Source organism: Scyliorhinus torazame, chromosome 1 (assembly GCF_047496885.1).
Source record: "Scyliorhinus torazame isolate Kashiwa2021f chromosome 1, sScyTor2.1, whole genome shotgun sequence".
Taxonomy (NCBI): Eukaryota; Metazoa; Chordata; class Chondrichthyes; order Carcharhiniformes; family Scyliorhinidae; genus Scyliorhinus; species Scyliorhinus torazame.
The window spans coordinates 34354965-34374904 of NC_092707.1; the positions used below are offsets into that span (position 1 = coordinate 34354965).

Here is a 19940-nt window from a genome sequence, read left to right on the forward strand (position 1 = left end):
AAGTTTAGATCAAAGATACTTTTTACAATCAAAGTTAAATAAGAGTTACTTTACAATAAAGTCATAAAAACTAGATAACGGTTAGAAATATATATAAACCCGAAGAAAGGGGACACAGGCAGAACCAGAACTCCGAGAGAGAGAGGGGAGAAGCAGAGAAGGAACAAGCAGCTCAGAGTCAGATTACGATAACGGTTAGAAATATATATAAACCCGAAGAAAGGGGACACAGGCAGAACCAGAACTCCGAGAGAGAGAGGGGAGAAGCAGAGAAGGAACAAGCAGCTCAGAGTCAGATTACAGTCAGCTCGGTCATGGGAAAGATAAGACATAGCAGCCGAGCTAAAACAGCTAATACATCTCTAACTAGAATTTAAAGAGTAGGCAGAGTCAGCTCAGAGATAGTCAGCTCTCGCAGCTCGGTACATGGGAAAGATAGGACACAGCAACCGAGCTCATCAGTGAATACATCTAAAGACCAGATTTTAAAAAGAAGATTGATTGTCAAGTTGGGCCTGAAGGTCCCTTCAACCAACCAGAAGGATCCAGAAGCAAGATCTTTTTCCTTTCTGTAAAGAAAGTAATTGCAGCTTTTGAAAGAAAAAGTATAATAATAAAATAACTTAATTTAACCTGAAATAGTGGTTATTCCAAAGTCTACTTTACTTACTTAGCAATGCGGGACCCAGGATCGATGCTACTAAGTGGTAAGTAGATGAAATCTTCGGTGAAGGTATGGGTTATACCGGGGGATAACTTGAAAACATAGTTTGACCTGAATAGCACCCACTGAAGCCTGTATCGGAGTCAGGGAGTGAGAATCCCTGATCACCATTTAGAATGTCGGCCCTTTTTTGTGTAGGGGGACTTCTAAGAATAGTGGTGAGTTTTGAAAAACAGTTTCCGGTGGAGTTTTATAAGAAATTTGCCGGGCAGTTGGTCCCGTTGCTGATGGACATGTTTAAGGACTCACTGATCTGGGGCTACCTTCCGGTGACACTAGTGCAGGCATTGATTTCCCTTCAGTTTAAAAAAAGATAAAGATCCTGTGGAATGTGGGTCGTACCACCTATTTCGTTGCTGAATGCTGATGGCAAGGTATTGGCTAAGGTGCGAGCCATGATGTTAGAGCCCTATCTCCCTGGGGTGATAGGTGACGAACAGACAGGATTTGTTAAGGGCTGGCAGGTGTCATCTAACATCCGCCGACTGTTAAATGCAGTTCTCTCCCCGCCCAGGGGGCTTGATCCTGAGGTGATGGTGTCTTTGGATGCCAAGAAGGCATTCATGGTAGCACAGTGGTTAGCGCTGTGGCTTCACAGCATCAGGCTCCCAGGTTCAATTCCTGGCTTGGGTCACTGTCTGTGCGGAGTCTGCACGTTCTCCCTGTGATTGTGTGGGTTTCCTCCCACAAGTCCTGAAAGACGTGCTATTAAGTGAATTGGACATTCTGAATTCTCCCTCCGTGTACCCGAACAGGCACCGGAATGTGGCGACTAGGGGCTTTTCACAGTAACTTCATTGCAATGTAAACCTACTTGTGACAATAAAGATTATTATTGCTATTTCACAGGATGGAGTGGAAGATCCAGCAGAGGTGGCAGAAGAGGATTCTGGGGGAAGTCACCAGCACGGTAGCGTTGTGGATAGCACAATCGCTTCACAGCTCCAGGGTCCCAGGTTCGATTCCGGCTTGGGTCACTGTCTGTGTGGAGTCTGCACATCCTCCCCGTGTGTGCGTGGGTTTCCTCCGGGTGCTCCGGTTTCCTCCCACAGTCCAAAGATGTGCAGATTAGGTAGATTGGCCATGATAAATTGCCCTCAGTGTCCAAAATTGCCCTTAGTGTTGGGTGGGGTTACTGGGTTATGGGGATAGGGTGGAGGTATTGACCTTGGGTAGGGTGCTCTTTCCAAGAGCCGGTGCAGACTCGATGGGCCGAATGGCTTCCTTCTGCACTGTAAATTCTATGACTGTACAGTGGGTAGCCGAAGAACTGGTGTCAAGGAGCCACACTCCGGCGCCACTGGCTTAGATGCCTGTATAAGAGGCAATTTGTAGGAATAGAGTGTATAAACTACGTGTGTGTTATAACCTAATAATTACAAATATCAGAAAGGACAGACACACAATTAAAAGCTACTCAAAATGGCTGTTAGCTGAGCTGACAATACGAAAGACACAAAATGGCTGTTAGCTGAGCTGACAATACGAAAGACACAAAATGGCTATTAGCTGAGCTGACAATGCGAAAGACACAAAATGGCTGTTAGCTGAGCTGACAATACTAAAGACACAAAATGGCTTTTAGCTGAATTAGCCACATTTCTGAACAACCATTAGCTGGGTTAAGTTGCAAACTGGTATAAACAACATTATTTAATTACAGACAGCTGAGATAGTCAGGGAGACGAGGATGAGTGATATTAAGGCATTGAATGGAAAATAGACGTGGGAGATTTTAGGGAGTTCTTCACCGGCGAGTGATAAGAGCTCCACAGGACAAGGAGCATTATGTATCCTCGCCAGCCCAAGGTTTCCAGATGCAGGCAGGAAAGATAACTTTAACAGTTAGTATGAGCGACTTCTTCATGAAGTCAGGGGCTGGTGAGGTGATGCGCAATCAATTACTCTCAAGACAAGGAGAGTCATAACTAATAGGTTTTAATCTGCTAGAACTATTCCCCAGCAGCTTCGATACAGAAAGTGAAGGCTGCTGGGATGGCATTGGTTCTTATACTCCGCCTCTCAGGGCGGAGCTATGTACATCGGCCAATGGTAGACTCCTGGGTCTAGCCAATGGTCATCCACCTCTCAGGTACCACAATACCTGGTATTACCACATTCACCCCGTTAAAAAGAATCCGGCGGGGTGATGGCCAGCGTTAATGTCGCCTTTCGCATGGTAGGACCAGGTATTGAGGTGCTGTGATGTCGAGGGTAATAGCAAAGTGTTCATGGTGCAGCAATCAGTCGATCGGTGGCCTGGTTGTCCTTCTGGAGCGTCTGGGCTTCGGTGGTGATCCTGATGAGGGTCCCGGTAGTTGCTATTCCGGGAACGTGGTGTCGTCCTCCCAGGCAGCTTCGTCACCCCTAGGCGGCGCTGTTGGGGCGAAAAGTGGGCAGGACGGACGTCGGTGCTGTTTCAGGCCGAGGCAGGGGCGGCGGGTGTACTGACCCTCCGGTCAGGTGTTGCGGGGAGGGTGGGGGTGGGGGCACTGATGCAGGGGCGCATGGGGCTCCTGTGGGCGCCAGGTCCTGAAGGGAGACCGTGTCTTGGTGGCCGTCCAGGAACACTACATGGGTGTACCGGGGGTTGGCGTGCAGCAGGTGGACCCTCTCGACCAACGGGTCCAACTTGTGCGCCCTCACATGTTTCCGAAGCAGGATGGGTCTGGGTGTCGCTAGCCAGGTTGGGAGCGAGGTCCCGGAGGAGGACTTCCTGGGGAAAACAAGGAGACGTTCATGAGGTGTCTGATTTGTGGTAGTACAGAGCAGCGACCGGATGGAATGCAGGGCGACAGGGAGGATTTCCTGCCAGCGGGCGACTGCGAGATTCCTGGACCGTAGGGCCAGCAGGACGGTCTTCCAGACCGTGCCGGCACGTTCTCCCTCTCAACCTGCCCGTTTCCCCGGGGGTTGTAACTGGTCGTCCTGCTCGAGGCAATGCCTTTGCTGAGCAGAAATTGACGCAGTTCGTCGCTCATGAAGGAGGACCCCCTATCACTGTGAATGTATGCGGGGAAACAGAACAGTGTAAAGATACCCCGGAGGGCCTTGATGACGGTGGTTGTGGTCATGTCGGGGCAGGGGATGGCGAATGTGAACCGGGAGTACTCATCAATCACGTTCAGGAAGCACGTGTTGCGGTCGGTGGAGGGGAGGGGGCCTTTGAAATCCACGCTGAGGCGTTCAAAGGGACGGGAAGCCTTTATCAGATACGCTCTCTCTGGCCGGTAGAAGTGCGGTTTGCACTCCGCGCAGATTTGGCAGTCCCTGGTGACGGACCTGACCTCCTCGATGGAGTAGGGCAGGTTGCGGGTCTTGATAAAATGACAGACGAGTGACCCCCGGGTAGCAGAGGTCCTCGTGGAGGGATCAGAGGTGGTCCACTTGTGCGGTGGCACAAGTGCCGTGGGACAGGGCGTCAGGAGGCTTGTTCAGCTTCCCGGGACGGTACAAGATCTCATAATTGTCGGTGGAGAGTTCGATCCTCCACCGCAAGATATTGTCGTTCTTAATCTTGCCCCGCTGCGCATTATCGAACATGAAGGCAACCGACCGTTGGTCCGTGAGGAGAGTGAATCTCCTGCCGGCCGGTAATGCCTCCAGTGTCGCACAGCTTCTACTATGGCCTGGGCCTCCTTTTCGACCGAGGAGTGGCGAATTTCAGAAGCATGGAGAGTGCGGGAGAAGAAAGCCACAGGCCTGCCCGCTTGGTTGAGGGTGGCCCCCAGAGCTACGTCGGACGCATCGCTCTCGACCTGGAATGGGAGGGACTCGTCGATGGCGCGCATCGTGGCTTTAGCAATGTCTGCCTTGATGCGGCAGAAGGCCTGGCAGGCCTCCGTCGACAGGGGGAAGGTTGTGGACTGGATCAGGGGTCGAGCCTTGTTGGCGTAATTGGGGACCCATTGTGCATAATAGCTGAAGAAGCCGAGGCAGCGCTTTAGGGCCTTGAGGCAGTGAGGGAGGGGGAACTCCATGGAGGGGGCGCATGCGCTCAGGGTCGGGGCCTATGACTCCATTTTGCACTACGAGCCCAGAATAGCTAGCCGGTCGGTGCTGAACACGCATTTATCCTTATTGTAAGTCAGATTAAGGATATTCGCGGTCTGGAGAAATTTTCGGAGATTGGTGTCGTGGTCCTGCTGGTCATGGCCGCAGATGGTGACGTTATCCAGATACGGGAACGTTGCGCGTAAGCCGTGCCGGTCGACCATTCGGTCCATCTCTCGTTGGAAGACCGAGACCCCATTCCTGACACCGAAGGGAACCCTTAAAAAGTGATAGAGCTGCCCATCTGCTTCGAAGGCAGTGTACTGGCTGTCCCCATTACGGAGGGGTAGCTGGTGGTAGGCAGACTTGAGATCCACCGTGGAGAAAACCTTGTATTGCGCGATCCTGTTTACCAGGTCGGCTATACGGGGGAGAGGGTACGCATCCAGCTGCGTAAACCTGTTGATGGTCTGGCTGTAGTCAATGACCATCCTGTGTTTCTCCCCGGTCTGTACCACCACTACCTGAGCCATCCAGGGGATTGGATTGGATTTGTTTATTGTCATGTGTACCGAGGTACAGTGAAAAGTATTTTTCTGCGAGCAGCTCAACAGATCATTAAGTACATGAGAAGAAAAGGGAATAAAAGAAAATACATAATAGGGCAACACAACATATACAATGTAACTACACAAGCACTGGCATCGGATGAAGCATACAGGGTGTAGTGTTAATGAAGTCAGTCCATAAGAGGGTCATTTAGGAGTCTGGTGACAGTGGGGAAGAAGCTGTTTTTGAGTCTGTTCGTGCGTGTTCTCAGACTTCTGTATCTCCTGCCCGATGGAAGAAGTTGGAAGAGTGAGTAAGCCGGGTGGGAGGGGTCTTTGATTATGCTGCCCGCTTTCCCCAGGCAGCGCGAGGTGTAGATGGAGTCAATGGATGGGAGGCAGGTTTGTGTGATGGACTGGGTGGTGTTCACGACTCTCTGAAGTTTCTTGCGGTCCTGGGCCGAGCAGTTGCCATACCAGGCTGTGATGCAGCCTGATAGGATGCTTTCTATGGCGCACCTGTAAAAGTTGGTAAGAGTCAATGTGGACATGCCGAATTTCCTTAGTTTCCTGAGGAAGTATAGGCGCTGTTGTGCTTTCTTGGTGGTAGCGTCGACGTGGGTGGACCAGGACAGATTTTTGGAGATGTGCACCCCTAGGAATTTGAAACTGCTAACCATCTCCACCTCGGCCCCGTTGATGCTGACAGGGGTGTGTACAGTACTTTGCTTCCTGAAGTCAATTACCAGCTCTTTAGTTTTGCTGGCATTGAGGGAGAGATTGTTGTCGCTACACCACTCCACTAGGTTCTCTATCTCCCTCCTGTATTTGGTCTCATTGTTATTCGAGATCCGGCCCACTATGGTCGTATCGTCAGCAAACTTGTAGATGGAGTTGGAACCAAGTTTTGCCACGCAGTCGTGTGTGTACAGGGAGTAGAGTAGGGGGCTAAGTACGCAGCCTTGCGGGGCCCCGGTATTGATGACTATTGTGGAGGAGATGTTGTTGTTCATTCTTACTGATTGTGGTCTGTTGGTCAGAAAATCGAGGATCCAGTTGCAGAGTGGGGAGCCACGTCCTAGGTTTTGGAGCTTTGATATGAGCTTGGCTGGGATTATGGTGTTGAAGGCGGAGCTGTAGTCAATAAATAGGAGTCTAATGTAGGAGTCTTTGTTTTCGAGATGCTCTAGGCTGTTGCTGGCTTCGATGACTCCTTCCCTCAGCACCCTTTGGACCTCTGACCTGGTGAAGGTCCGGTCCTGGGCACTGTACCGTCTGCTCCTGGTGGCAACGGGTTTGCAATCCGGGGTGAGGTTCGCAAACAGGGAAGGCGGGTCAACCTTAAGGGTCGTGAGGGAAGGCGGGTCGACCTTAAGGGTCGTGAGGGAAGGCGGGTCGACCTTAAGGGTCGTGAGGCTGCAGACAGTAAGGGGGGGGAATAGGGCCGCCAAATTTAAAGGTCAGGCTTTGCAGATGGCACTGGAAATCCAGCCCAAGGAGGGTGGCCGCGCAGAGGTGCGGCAGGAGTACAGGCGGAAATTGTGGAATTCCCGGCCTTGGACCGTGAGGTTCACTAGGCAGAACCCCTTTATCTCCACCGCGTGTGACCCGGAGGCCAGGGAGATCCTTTGTTTAACGGGATGGGTGACAAGAGAACAGCGCCTTACCGTGTCGGGGTGAATAAAGCTCTCCGTGCTCCCGGAGTCGATCAAGCACGACATCACGTGGCCGTTGATGGAGATCGTCGTGGTGGCTTTCGCAAGCGTCCGGGGCCGACTCTGGTCCAGAGTCACCGAGGCCAGCTGAAGTAATTGAGAGTTCGAGTTCTGGTCGGGCAGCGGGTAGTCGGCTGTGCTGGGGGCCTGAGGCCCCATCCAAGGTGGCGTCAACCATGGGTCGCACATGGAGTCCGGGGACAAAGAAGATGGCGGCGGCGAGGGACAAAATGGCGGCACCCACCCATCCAGCGTGGTGGCCAAAATGGCCACGGCCGCAGATCGCACGCGGCCTGGGGATAGGGGGGTGGCGGTGGGCTTAGGACGGCCGGGGCCTGAAAAGGGGGCTGCCGATAGTCGCTGGAGACCGCGGCCACGGCGCGGGCCCGGCAGACCCTGACATAGTGGCCCTTCTTGCCGCACCCTTTGCAGGTAGCGGTGCGGGCCGGACAGCGGTGGCGGGGATGATTCGCCTGCCCGCAGAAGAAACAGCGGGGCCCGGTGGCGTTAGCAGGCCGTCTAGTCACGCAGGCTTGCGGGGTCAGGGGAAAAGTCTGAGGCGCTGCCGCAGAGGGGTGCCACGCAGCCCAGGGGGTTGCCGCGCTTCCGGGAGCAAAAGCCATCGCGTTTTTATACGCAACGTCCATGGACCCCGCCAGGGCCTGTGCCTCAGTCAGTCCAAGAGTGTCCATTTCTAGGAGCCTGTGGCGAATGTCGGGGGAAGTCATACCTGCCACGAAAGCATCCCTGATCAAACGTTCCGTGTGCTCGTTCCCCGAAACTGGCGGGCAGCCACAGTTTCGGCCCAGCACCACCCGGTAGAAGTCTTCCAACATTTCCTCGGGGCTTTGCCTCCTAGTTGCCAGCAGGTGACGAGCGTAGACCTGGTTCACAGGGCGGATATAGTGTCCTTCTAGCAGTTCGATCGGCGCAGCATAATTCTCCGCCTCCTCGATCAGAGGGTAGATCCCAGGGCTGACCCGCGAGCGTAGAAGGTGCATTTTTTGTCTTTCCGTGGGGGTGTCAGTGGCCATGTCGAGGTAGCCCTTAAAGCACGCCAGCCAATGGTTAAAGATAGCAGCAGAGTTGTCCGCGTGGGGGCTGAGCTGAAGGCACTCCGGTTTGATACGGAGATCCATCCTTTCACTGAAGTTGCAGCAGATTAAATTGATGCGCAATCAATTACTCTCAAGACAAGGAGAGTCATAACTAATGGGCTTTAATCTGCTAGAACTATTCCCCAGCAGCTTCGATACAGAAAGTGAAGGCTGCTGGGACGGCATTGGTTCTTATACTCCGCCTCCCAGGGCGGAGCTATATACATCAGCCAATGGTAGACTCCTGGGTCTAGCCAATGGTCATCACCTCTCAGGTACCGCAATACCTGGTATTACCACATGACGTACCAACCCACTTTACATAATGTCAAATTTAATTGGATGTATAACTAATGTATGTAATCTATAATCAATGTTATTGGACAAAGGCCAGCCAAAATGGGCTGTGTAGCGGTTTAGAAAAGTGTACAGGAATGGATGTTTTACCTTTGTTCGGTGGAGAGACAGTCTGGGACTTTAACAGACGCCATCTCCCCACCGGCGAAATAAACCGTTTGATGCGAGGACCAGTCCTGAGTGTTGAGCGATTTCTTTGAGATTCGCTCCTGCTAACAACCTACTCTCCATGAGGAAAGCAATCCATCAACTCCACCAGGCACAGGGAAACCTGTACGAACACTGAGACAAAGACAACTGCCTGCTGGCTCACCAGCTGAGAAAGCAGGCAGCCACGAGGGAAATAGCACAAATTAGAGAGAACAAGGGCAAACTAGTAGCGGAGGGTAAGGTCAACAACGCATTGAAGGCCTTCTACCGGAGGCTGTACACCTCCGAGCCCCCGAAGGATGAAGCAGTTCCTTGACGGACTGGACACGTCAACTGTGGGGGCAGGATAGAAAATGGGGGCTGGAAGCACCGTTAGAACTGGGAGAGGTCATGGAGAGTATCAATGCCATGCAGGTGGGGAAGGCACCGGGACCAGATGGATTCCTGGCAGACTTCTATAAACATTTGCGATGGCACTGGCCCCGAACCTGCGGGAGATGTTCACGCACTCGCTGGCAAGGGCTACCCTGCTGCCTACGCTAGCACAAGCCTCAATTTCGCTCATACCCAAGAAAAGACCCGACAGAACGTGGGTCCTGCAGACCCATCTCGCTGCTCAATTTAGGTGCGAAAATACTGGTCAAATTCCTAGCCAGGTGACTGGGGAACTGTGTACTGGAGGTGTTTGCAGAAGACCAAACGGGCTTTGTTCAGGGTAGACAGCCAATATCGAACATCAGGTGCCTGCTGAACGTGATCATGACCCCAAACGGGGAGGGAACACCAGAGGTGATAATCTCCCTGGACCCAGAAAAGGCCTTCGCCAGAGTTGAATGGAAATACCTCAGAGATACTGGAGCGGTTTGGACAGAGATAGATAGGTTCTTGATCAATAAGGGGATCAGGGGTTATGGGGAGAAGGCAGGAGAATGGGGATGAGAAAATATCACCATGATTGAATGGCGGAGCAGATTCGATGGGCCGAGTGGCCTAATTCTGTTCCTACGTCTTATGGTCTCAGGGCAAAGTTCACCACCTGGGTGAAACTCCTGTACAACGCTCCCATGGTGAGCATGCGGACAAACACCCCCAGTTCTAAGTACTTCCAGCTGCACAGAGGCACAAGGCAGGGATGCCCGCTGTCCCCGCTGCTGTTCGCCCTGGCGATCGAGCCACTAGCGATCGCGCTTAAGGCAGCAAAGTACTGGAAGGGGATCTGGAGGGGAGACAGAGAGCACAGAGTCTTGCTCTATGCAGATGACCTGCTCCTCTACGTCGCAGACTCCCAAAGCAACAAGTAGGGAATCATGGCGCGCTTGAAAGAGTTCTCGGGCTACAAATGCAATCTGAGCAAAAGTGAAATCTTCCCGCTGAACCCGCAAGGGAGAGGGGCAGAGCTGGTGGGACTGCCATTTAAACGTGCCTGAAAAAATTCCAGTACCCCAAAGGTGTGCCGGTTGGGTGGATTGGCCTTGCTAAATTGCCCTTAGTGTTCAAAAAGGTTGGGTGCGGCCACTGTGTTACGGGGATAGGGTGGAGGTGTGGGCTTGGGTGGGGTGCTCTTTCCAAGGGCCGGTGCAGACTCAATGGGCTGAATGGCCTCCTTCTGCACTGTAAATTCTACGATTCTATGATCTGAATCGCACACGACTGGACAGGGATCCACAAATGGAATATGGCCAGCCTGGTAGAGGATGTTAAAAAGGACCTGCAGAGATGGTACACACTCCCACTCTCCCTGGCAGGGAGGGTGCAGATGATCAAGTTGAACACACTGCCAAGGTTCCTCTTCCTGTTCAGATCCATACCGATCTACATCCCCAAGGCCTTTTTCCGTACAAGTGAAAGATTTATCACACCGTTTGTGTGAGAGGGAGAAGAATCCAAGGATCCCCCAAAAGGCCTGCAAAGAACAAGAAGCATGGAGGACCTGGCTCTCCCAAATCTACAACGTTAACACGAGGCAGCAACAATGGGAAAAGTAAAGGGATGGATAAAGGGACCAGAAGCCAAATGGAGGAGGGTTCCTGCACAGGGATGTCCCGCCGGGCCCTGGCCACGGCTACGCTCCCATCCCAACTGACCAACCACTCTACAATCTCAGTGGTAATAGCCACGCTCCGGTCGTGGGACCAGCTAAGACAACACTTTGGTCTGCCCGAAATAGAACATAGAACATAGAACAATACAGCGCAGTACAGGCCCTTCGGCCCACGATGTTGCACCAAAACAAAAGCCATCTAACCTACACTATGCCATTATCATCCATATGCTTCTCCAATAAACTTTTAAATGCCCTCAATGTTGGCGAGTTCACTACTGTTGCAGGTAGGGCATTCCACGGCCTCACCACTCTTTGCGTAAAGAACCTACCTCTGACCTCTGTCCTATATCTATTACCCCTCAGTTTAAAGCTATGTCCCCTCGTGCTAGCCATTTCCATCCGCGGGAGAAGGCTCTCACTGTCCACCCTATCTAACCCCCTGATCATTTTGTATGCCTCTATTAAGTCTCCTCTTAACCTTCTCTCTAACGAAAACAACCTCAAGTCCATCAGCCTTTCCTCATAAGATTTTCCCTCCATACCAGGCAACATCCTGGTAAATCTCCTCTGCACCCGCTCCAAAGCTTCCACGTCCTTCCTATAATGCGGTGACCAGAACTGTACGCAATACTCCAAATGCATAAGTTGGGAACATAGGCTGGCAGGGAAGGACACAAGTGAAATGTGGAACTTGTTCAAGGAACAGGTGCTACGTGTCCTTGATATGTATGTCCCTGTCAGGCAGGGAAGAGATGGTCGAGTGAGGGAACCATGGTTGACAAGAGAGGTTGAATGTCTTGTTAAGAGGAAAAAGGTGACTTATGTAAGGCTGAGGAAACAAGGTTCAGACAGGGCATTGGAGGGATACAAGATAGCCAGGAGGGAACTGAAGAAAGGGATTAGGAGAGCTAAGAGAGGGCATGAACAATCTTTGGCGGGTAGGATCAAGGAAAACCCCAAGGCCTTTTACACATATGTGAGAAATATGAGAATGACTAGAGCGAGGGTAGGTCCGATCAAGGACGGTAGCGGGAGATTGTGTATTGAGTCTGAAGAGATAGGAGAGGTCTTGAATGAGTACTTTTCTTCTGTATTTACAAATGAGAGGGGCGATATTGTTGGAGAGGACAGTGTGAAACAGATTGGTAAGCTCGAGGAAATACTTGTTAGGAAGGAAGATGTGTTGGGCATTTTGAAAAACTTGAGGATAGACAAGTCCCCCGGGCCTGACGGGATATATCCAAGGATTCTATGGGAAGCAAGAGATGAAATTGCAGAGCCGTTGGCAATTATCTTTTCGTCCTCACTGTCAACAGGGGTGGTACCAGGGGATTGGAGAGTGGCGAATGTCGTGCCCCTGTTCAAAAAAGGAACTAGGGATAACCCTGGGAATTACAGGCCAGTTAGTCTTACTTCGGTGGTAGGCAAAGTAATGGAAAGGGTACTGAAGGATAGGATTTCTGAGCATCTGGAAAGACACTGCTTGATTAGGGATAGTCAGCACGGATTTGTGAGGGGTAGGTCTTGCCTTACAAATCTTATTGAATTCTTTGAGGAGGTGACCAAGCATGTGGATGAAGGTAAAGCAGTGGATGTAGTGTACATGGATTTTAGTAAGGCATTTGATAAAGTTCCCCATGGTAGGCTTCTGCACAAAGTAAGGAGGCATGGGATAGTGGGAAATTTGGCCAGTTGGATAACGAACTGGCTAACCGATAGAAGTCAGAGAGTGGTGGTGGATGGCAAATATTCAGCCTGGATCCCAGTTACCAGTGGTGTACCGCAGGGATCAGTTCTGGGTCCTCTGCTGTTTGTGATTTTCATTAATGACTTGGATGAGGGAGTTGAAGGGTGGGTCAGTAAATTTGCAGACGATACGAAGATTGGTGGAGTTGTGGATAGTAAGGAGGGCTGTTGTCGGCTGCAAAGAGACATAGATAGGATGCAGAGCTGGGCTGAGAAGTGGCAGATGGAGTTTAACCCTGAAAAGTGTGAGGTTGTCCATTTTGGAAGGACAAATATGAATGCGGAATACAGGGTTAACGGTAGAGTTCTTGGCATTGTGGAGGAGCAGAGAGACCTTGGGGTCTATGTTCATACATCTTTGAAAGTTGCCACTCAAGTGGATAGAGCTGTGAAGAAGGCCTATGGTGTGCTCGCGTTCATTAACAGAGGGATTGAATTTAAGAGCCATGAGGTAATGATGCAGCTGTACAAAACCTTGGTAAGGCCACATTTGGAGTACTGTGTACAGTTCTGGTCGCCTCATTTTAGGAAGGATGTGGAAGCTCTGGAAAAGGTGCAAAGAAGATTTACCAGGATGTTGCCTGGAATGGAGAGTAGGTCTTACGAGGAAAGGTTGAGGGTGCTAGGCCTTTTCTCATTAGAGCGGAGAAGGATGAGGGGCGACTTGATAGAGGTTTATAAGATGATCAGGGGAATAGATAGAGTAGACAGTCAGAGACTTTTTCCCCAGGTGGAACACACCATTACAAGGGGACATAAATTTAAGGTGAAAGGTGGAAGATATAGGAGGGATATCAGAGGTAGGTTCTTTACCCAGAGAGTAGTGGGGGCATGGAATGCACTGCCTGTGGAAGTAGTTGAGTCGGAAACATTAGGGACCTTCAAGCAGCTGTTGGATAGGTACATGGATTACGGGAAAATGATATAGTGTAGATTTATTTGTTCTTAAGGGCAGCACGGTAGCATTGTGGATAGCACAATTGCTTCACAGATCCGTGGTCCCAGGTTCGATTCCAGCTTGGGTCATTGTCTGTGCGGAGTCTGCACGTCCTCCCCGTGTCTGCGTGGGTTTCCTCCGGGTGCTCCGGTTTCCTCCCACAGTCCAAAGATGTGCGGGTTAGGTGAATTGGCCAATGATAAATTGCCCTTAATGTCCAAATTGCCCTTGGTGTTGGGTGGAGGTGTTGAGTTTGGGTAGGGTGCTCTTTCCAAGAGCTGGTGCAGACTCAAGGGGCCGAATGGCCTCCTTCTGCACTGTAAATTCAATGATAATCTATGATTAATCTAGGACAAAGGTTCGGCACAACATCATGGGCCGAAGGGCCTGTTCTGTGCTGTATTTTCTATGTTCTATGTTCTATGTACCAGAGTTTTGTACAGCTGCAACATGACCTCATGACTCCGGAACTCAATCCCTCTACCAATAAAGGCCAACACTCCATAGGCCTTCTTCACAACCCTATCAACCTGGGTGGCAACTTTCAGGGATCTATGTACATGGACACCTAGATCCCTCTGCTCATCCACACTTCCAAGAACTTTACCATTAGCCAAATATTCCGCATTCCCGTTATTCCTTCCAAAGTGAATCACTTCACACTTCTCTACATTAAACTCCATTTGCCACCTCTCAGCCCAGCTCTGCAGCTTATCTATGTCCCTCTGTAACCTGCTACATCCTTCCGCACTGTCGACAACACCACCGACTTTAATGTCGTCTGCAAATTTACTCACCCACCCTTCTGCGCCCTCCTCTAGGTCGTTGATAAAAATGACAAACAGCAACGGCCCCAGAACAGATCCTTGTGGTACGCCATTTGTAACTGAACTCCATTCTGAACATTTCCCATCAACCACCACCCTCTGTCTTCTTTCAGCTAGCCAATTTCTGATCCACATCTCTAAATCACCCTCAATCCCCAGCCTCCGTATTTTCTGCAATAGCCTACCGTGGGGAACCTTATCGAACGCTTTACTGAAATCCATATACACCACATCAACTGCTCTACCCTCGTCTACCTGTTCAGTCACCTTCTCAAAGAACTCGATAAGGTTTGTGAGGTATGACCTACCCTTCACAAAGCCATGCTGACTATCCCGGATCATATTATTCCTATCTAGATGATTATAAATCTTGTCTCTTATAATCCCCTCCAAGACTTTAAACCACAACAGACGTGAGGCTCACCGGTCTATAGTTGCCGGGGTTGTCTCTACTCCCCTTTTTGAACAAAGGGACCACATTTGCTATCCTCCAGTCCTCTGGCACTATTCCTGTAGCCAATGATGACATAAAAATCAAAGCCAAAGGCCCAGCAATCTCTTCCCAGAGAATCCTAGGATAAATCCAATCAGGCCCCGGGGACTTATCTATTTTCAGCCTGTCCAGAATTGCCAACACCTCTTCCCTACGTACCTCAATGCCATCTATTCTAATAGCCTCGGTCTCAGCATTCTCCTCCACAACATTATCTTTTTCCGGAGTGAATACTGATGAAAAATATTCATTTAGTATCTCGCCTATCTCTTCAGACTCCACACACAACTTCCCATCCCTGTCCTTGACTGGCCCTACTCTTACCCTAGTCATTCTTTTATTCCTGACATACCTATAGAAAGCTTTTGGGTTTTCCTTGATCCTACCTGCCAAATACTTCTCATGTCCCCTCCTTGCTCGTCTTAGCTCTCTCTTTAGATCCTTCCTCGCTACCTTGTAACTATCAATTGCCCCAACTGAAACTTCACACCTCATCTTCACATAGGCCTCCTTCTTCCTCTTAACAAGAGATTCCACTTCTTTGGTAAACCACGGTTCCCTCGCTCGACTCCTTCCTCCCTGCCTGACCGGTACGTACTCATCAAGAACACGCAGTAGCTGTTCCTTGAACAAGCTCCACTTATCCAGTGTGCCCAACACTTGCAGCCTACTTCTCCAACCTATTCCCCCCCCCCCCCCCCCCCCCAAGTCATGTCTAATGGCATCATAATTGCCCTTCCCCCAGCTATAACTCTTGCCCTGCGGTGTATACTTATCCATTTCCATCACTAACGTAAACGTCACCGAATTGTGGTCACTGTCCCCAAAGTGCTCTCCTACCTCCAAATCCAATACCTGGCCTGGTTCATTACCCAAAACCAAATCCAAAGTGGCCTCGCCTCTTGTTGGCCTGTCAACATATTGTGTCAGGAAACCCTCCTGCACACATTGTACTAAAAAACGACCCATCTAATGTACTCTGACTATATCTTTTCCAGTCAATATTTGGAAAGTTAAAGTCTCCCATAATAACTACCCTGTTACTTTTGCTCTTATCCAGAATCATCTTCGCCATCCTTTCTTCTACATCCCTAGAACTATTTGGAGGCCTTTAGAAAACTCCCAACAGGGTGACCTCTCATTTTCTGTTTCTAACCTCAGCCCATACTACCTCGGAAGAAGAGTCCCCCATCTAGCATCCTCTCCGCCACCGTAATACTGCTCTTGACTAGCAGCGCCACACCTCCCCCTGTTTTGCCTCCTTCTCTGAGCATACTACAACACCTAAACCCCGGAACCTGCAACATCCATTCCTGTCCCTGCTCTAAATGACCATCATGGTCCCCATTTGCAACAACCATAGGGTTCCTTCAGCTAAAATGGGTGCCACCTTCAAAAAGTGGAGACATGAAGGTGGGGGGGGGGGGGGGACTGAAAGGTGACGTCACAAGAAAGCTGTGGCCTGATTGGCTGGTAGGAAATCTGCACTAAATTTAAAAATTAAACATTGTTAAACTAATTAAACATAATTAATTAATTACTTAATCATAATTTAGAAGGGTATCTAAGCCAGAGACCGGAGAGTACTGTATTTCGCATTTACATTTACAGTAGAAATCTAGTGCTAGGAAACATATAGTTAACAGTAACTTTTCTTTTTAAATTATTTTTTAATTTAATTTACTAATTAATGAATGCAATGTCAATTAGAGGGGTGCAGTGCTCTGACTGTGAGATGTGGCAGGTCCAGGAGGCTTCCAGCATCCCGGATGGCTTCATCTGCAGAAAGTGCACCCAACTGGGGCTCCTCACAGACCGCATGGTTCGGTTGGAGCAGCAGTTGGATGCACTTAGGAACATGCAGGTGGCGGAAAGCGTCATAGATAGCAGTTATATAGATGTGGTCACACCCAAGGTGCAGGCATAGAGATGGGTGACCGCCAGAAGGGGCAGGTAGTCAGTGCAGGAATCCTCTGTGGTTGTCCCCCTCTCGAACAGGTATACCCTTTTGGATACTGTCAGGGGGAATAGCCTATCAGGGGAAAACAGCAGCAGCCAGATCAGTGGCACCACGGCTGGCTCTGATATTCAGCGGGGAGGGTCAAAACGCAGATGAGCAATAGTCATAGGGGACTCTATAGTCAGGGGCACAGATAGGCAGACTGTTCCAAAGGTGAAGTCACACAGGATCAGAGGTGAGCTGGCAAGGTGGATACAGAACTGGCTAGAATAGCAATGGAAGGGTGCTTTTCTGATTGGAGGGCTGTTACTAGTGGTATTCCGCAGGGATCAGTGCTGGGACCTTTGCTGTTCGTAGTGTATATAAATGATTTGGAGGAAAATGTAACTGGTCTGGTTAGTAAGTTTGCGGACGACACAAAGGTTGGTGGAATTGCGGATAGTGATGAGGACTGTCAGAGGATACAGCAGGATTTAGATTGTTTGGAGACTTGGGCGGTGAGATGGCAGATGGAGTTTAATCCGGACAAATGTGAGGTAATGCAGTTTATTTTATTTTTTAATAATATTTTATTGAAGCATTTGAAAATTTTTATAACAGTAACATGAACAATGACATCAACATGGTAAAATAAACATTCCCCCCCCAGCCAAATCTTCACACACCTCAACCATACAACAACAATCCGCCGCCCCCCCCCCCCCCCCCCACCCCCCCCCCACCCCCCCCCCCCCCCCCCCACCCCCAGCCCTGGAATACTGCATCTGCTGAGATTTTAATTTTCCCCGAGAAAGTCGACGAACGGCTGCCACCTCCGGGTGAACCCTAACATTGACCCTCTTAAGGCGAACTTTATTTTCTCGAGACTGAGAAACCCAGCCATGTCACTAACCTAGGTCTCTACACTCCGGGCTTCGAGCCCGGAGACGGTTCTTGACGGAGACAAGATCCGTTTCTGGGCTACCAGGGTGGCAAAGGCCAAGACGTCGGCCTCTTTCGCCCCCCCAAACTCCCGGATATTCCGACACTCCAAAGATCGCCACCTCCGGACTCGGCACCACCCATGTTTTGAGTACCGTGGACATCGCCTTAGCAAAACCTTCTAAGCTTCGGGCGTGCCCAAAACATGTGGACATGATTTGCTGGGCTTCCCGCGCACCTGTCCTCTACCCCGAAGAACTTACTCATCCTAGCCACTGTCATGTGTGCCCGGTGTATCAGGCCAAGCCTGGCGCATGATGAGGAGGTATTAACCCTGCTTCGGGCATCCGCCCATCGCCCCGCCTCTATCTCTCCTCCTAGCTCGTCCTCACACTTGCCCTTGAGCTCCTCCACTGGAGATTCCTCCGCCTCCGAAACCCCTGGTAAATATCTGATACCTTCCCCACTCCCACCCAGGTACTGGAAACTACTCTGTTCTGTATCCCCTGTGGAGGCAGCAACGAAAAGGCCGGCACCTGTTTTCTCAGGAAGTCTCAGACATGCAAATACCTGAAACCATTCCCTGCTGGCAATTTAAATTTATCCTCCAAAGCTTTCAAGCTGGAAAAGCTCCTTCCTATAAATAGATCCCCCATCCTTCTAATTCCTGCCCTCTGCCAAGTCCGGAACCCGCCATCTAGCCTACCCGGTACAAACCTGTGGTTATTATAAATCGGGGTCCAAATCGATGCTCCCTCCCCTCCTTCAATAAAGTCAATAACGCCCTCACCAAACCCAAACCTTCCCAGCGCCTCCCACAGGTAATTCCACTCCACCCAATCAAAAGCCTTCTCCACATTCATCGCTACCACCACCTCCTCTCCTTCTGAGGGCATCATGATAACATTTAGAACTTTTGAACATTGGCCTTCAGTTGCCTGCCCTTTACAAATCCCATCTGGTTTTCCCCTATCACCCCCGGGACACAGTCCTCTATCCTCGAGGCCAGCATCTTAGCCAGCAGTTTGGCATCCACATTCAGTAGCGAAATCGCCTGTATGACCCGCATTGCTCCGGATCCTTCTCCCGTCTCAGGATCAGTGAAATCGAGGCCTGCGACATTGTTGGGGGGAGGACTCCCTTTTCTCTTGCTTCATTAAATGTCCTCACCAGCAGTGGGCTCAATATCTCTGAAAACCTCTAGAATTCCATCGGGTAGCCTTCGGGCCCCGGGGCCTTGCCCGACTGCATGCCCTCCAGTCCCTTGATTATTTCCTCAATCGCAATTGGAACTCCCAGTCCCTCCACCAGGTCCTCCTCCACCCTCGGGAACCTCAACTGATCCAGAAACTGCTTCATCCCCTCCACCCCAGCCGGGGGCTCAGACTCATCTAATTTACTAAATAAGTCCTTAAACACCTCGTTCACCCCGCTGGGTCCAGGACAGTATTACCGTCTCTACTCTTTACTTTACCTAGCTCCCTGGCCGCCTCTCTTTTCCTGAGCTGGTGGAGGTAATGCATTTTCGAAGGTCTAATACAGGTAGGGAATATACAGTGAATGGTAGAACCCTCAAGAGTATTGACAGTCAGAGAGATCTTGGAGTACAGGTCCACAGGTCATTGAAAGGTGCAACACAGGTGGAGAAGGTAGTCAAGAAGGCATACGGCATGCTTGCCTTCATTGGCCGGGGCATTGAGTATAAAAATTGGCAAGCCATGTTGCAGCTGTATAGAACCTTAGTTAGGCCACACTTGGAGTATAGTGTTCAATTCTGGTCGCCACACTACCAGAAGGATGTGAAGGCTTTAGAGAGGGTGCAGAAGAGATTTACCAGGATGTTGCCTGGTTATGGAGGGCATTAGCTATGAGGAGAGGTTGAATAAACTTGGTTTGTTCTCACTGGAACGAAGGGGGTTGAGAGGCAACCTGATAGAGATCTACAAAAGTATGAGGGGCATAGACAGAGTGGATAGTCAGAGGCTTTGCTCCAGGGTAGAGGGGTCAATTACTAGGGGGCATAGGTTTAAGGTGCGAGGGGCAAGGTTTAGAGGAGATGTACGAGGCAAGTTTTTTTACACAGAGGGTAGTGGGTGCCTGGAACTCGCTGCCGGAGGAGGTGGTGGAAGCAGGGACGATAGTGACATTTAAGGGGCATCTTGACAAATACATGAATAGGATGGGAATAGAGGGATACGGACCCAGGAAGTGTAGAAGATTGTAGTTTAGTTGGGCAGCATGGTCGGCACGGGCTTGGAGGGCCGAAGGGCCTGTGCTGTACTTTTCTTTGTTCATACCCACAGGTGCCAAACTCCATCTCCATATGCGCACTGCTAAGCCTAATGCAGCTGAAAGTGGTACACAGAGCACACCGAACCAGAAGACCAATGAGCAGGTTATTCTCGGAGATGAATTTGAATTAGATTTA

The 19940-nt window shown here is 50.4% G+C and overlaps 1 protein-coding gene across 1 annotated transcript in view; it reads right to left on the reverse strand.

Moving 5' to 3' along the window:
* tmem116 (transmembrane protein 116) overlaps positions 1-19940 on the reverse strand; it is a 67931-nt gene that overhangs the window by 20423 nt on the left and 27568 nt on the right. The gene's annotated exons all lie outside the window — the stretch shown is intronic.